The sequence below is a fragment of the Peromyscus maniculatus genome, chromosome 3, assembly GCF_049852395.1.
Source record: "Peromyscus maniculatus bairdii isolate BWxNUB_F1_BW_parent chromosome 3, HU_Pman_BW_mat_3.1, whole genome shotgun sequence".
In the NCBI taxonomy this organism is placed as follows: domain Eukaryota; kingdom Metazoa; phylum Chordata; class Mammalia; order Rodentia; family Cricetidae; genus Peromyscus; species Peromyscus maniculatus.
The window spans coordinates 62206211-62208495 of record NC_134854.1 but is presented as its reverse complement, the minus strand read 5'-3'; the positions used below and the strand labels follow the sequence as shown (position 1 = coordinate 62208495).

Genomic DNA, 2285 nt, shown 5'->3' with positions numbered 1-2285 from the left:
AGCGAGAGGGAAAGGGACATAATTCTATTTCGATTAAAAACATTTAAGAAAGAAAGAAACAAACAAACAAAGGAGGGAGGAAGAGAAGGAGGGAGAGAGAGGGGTGGGGAATGAACGCGCGCGTGCGTCTCCCTCCCGTGCGATTCCAACCTACTGACGCAGAGCGTTGGCGCGGCCGCGCGGTGTTTCCAAAGCAATTCCATGGCTCAACAAACGTATACTGTTTAGTTTCTAGTGTTGATGTTTTCCGGCTTTCTTTTCCTTCTTCCACTTAGCCGGCAATATGAGCCGAGAGAAGCAGAGAAGGCAAAGAGAGTGAATTCATGCCTGAAGCCAGTTTGCACTATGGTTCCTCAGTGACCCAGCCACTGTTCTGCCCAAGCATTACCGCTCTGATACCGGGGCAACTGATGTTATGTACCCACTGGGTGGCGCGCTTGATGACATTTGAGGCCATGTATCTTTGCCAATGGTGCCTTTTTGCTTCTAAAATCCTAGCGCAGACAAAGGATAACTTTGTCCCTTTCAAGAGGGACAAAGGTGTTTTGTTTTGTTTTGTTTCCATTTCATTTTTTTTAAATTTATTTCGTGTGTACCTTTTTTCGGCGAGCTGGTCCTGCCATGAACTCAATGTTATTATCAGTAGCCAGACCAAACAATATAAATAAAAGTATAACAAAGAAGGGATGGTTCAGAGCCCTGTAGCTCTTCCAGAGGACTCTGGTTCAATTCCCAGCACCTACAATGGACACACCTCACAACCCATGTTAACTCCAGCTCCAAGAGATCAAACAGTGGAGCCTTGCTGGGTACACTGTGTGCACATACGCATGCATAATAAATTACTTTTAAAAGTATAGCAAATCCAGCTGGTTTTTTTAATAAAAAAAATTGTATTGTATTTACTTAGAAGCATTCAGAATGTCAACAAAACAGCTGCAATTTTTTTTTTGCAATTACCAAGTGGTATTCAGTTAACAGAACAATTATCTTTGTAATAAGCTGCATCAGAGACAACTGAAGATGAAAAAAATAAAACAAAAATAAAAACAAAAAAAAAACATGCCGCCCCCATCTATAACTAATTTGTGCTGTGCACCAACAAGAACCTGCTTTAAATTTCCATGCCAATTTACAACCCCCAGACTGTACCAGGCAAGTTAGTGGCTATTGAGAACACCACCAGGACGGCTGTCTAAAGACACATTCGGTAGTGTGTTAACTATACAAAAAGAGACACTGTACAGTTTAAAAACAAATCTGACACAGCCTTACATTTAAAAGGAGTGAGTTGTGTACAGGGGGGTTAAATGCTTTATAGACAAGAAAAAAAAACTGCGCTAGAACCAACTCATTAATCATCATCATCTTCATCTTCGCCTTCGTCTTCCTCCTCCTCCTCATCTTCTTCTTCCTTCTTTTTCTTGCTCTTTTCAGCCTTGATGACCCCCTTCTTCGCCGCATCGGGTTTTCCTTCAGCTCTGTGGGCAGCAATATCCTTCTCGTACTTCTTCAGCTCGGCAGCCTTCTCCTCACAGGGCTGCTTGTCACCCGCAGCGGTGCTGCTCACATCTCCCCCAGCTTCTTCGCCACGTCCCCAATGGACAAGCCGGGGTGCTCTCCTTTGATTTGGGGGTGATATTCAGAACAGAACAAGAAGAAGGCCAAAGGAGGCCTCTTGGGTGCATTGGGGTCCTTGAACTTCTTTTTGGTCTCCCCTTTGAGGGGGGCGTAGGTTTTCATTTTTCTCTCATAACGAGCCTTGTCAGCCTTTGCATTGGCTTCACATTTCCCCTTTTCTTTAGCAGACATGGTCTTCCACCCTTCTGAGCACTTCTTCGGGAACTCTGAGAAGTTGACAGAAGCATCCAGGTGCTTCTTCTTGTGTTCCTCCCGGCAAGTTTGCACAAAGAATGCATATGAGGATATTTTGCCTCTCGGCTTCTTAGGATCTCCTTTGCCCTTGTTTAGTTGATTTTCCTCCGCGAGGCACAGAGTCGCCCAGTGCGCGTCTGGCTCGCACTTGCCCTGGCGCTGTCTCTATGGAGCTCAAGATACTGCAATGGCTGTCTCCAGCTGGTTTTTTTTTTTTTTTTTTTTTTTTTTTTTTAAGAACATTGAGATTTGAAGAGGAAATTTGCAAGGCTTTTGACCACAAAAATATTACCCCAAAATAGGTCTAAACAATGACTGTTTGATTCCTGCGTTTGAATTCACTGCTGTCCTTCCTGTTGGGCTTGGGAAACAAGCCCAACTGCCTGGAGATTATAACAGTGGAAATATAT

At 43.9% G+C, this 2285-nt stretch overlaps 1 pseudogene; it reads right to left on the bottom strand.

Moving 5' to 3' along the window:
* Window positions 1–1282: 1282 nt before the first annotated feature.
* LOC121828195 (high mobility group protein B1 pseudogene) lies at window positions 1283–1954 on the bottom strand (annotated as a pseudogene).
* Between the last annotated feature and the right edge of the window lie 331 nt (window positions 1955–2285).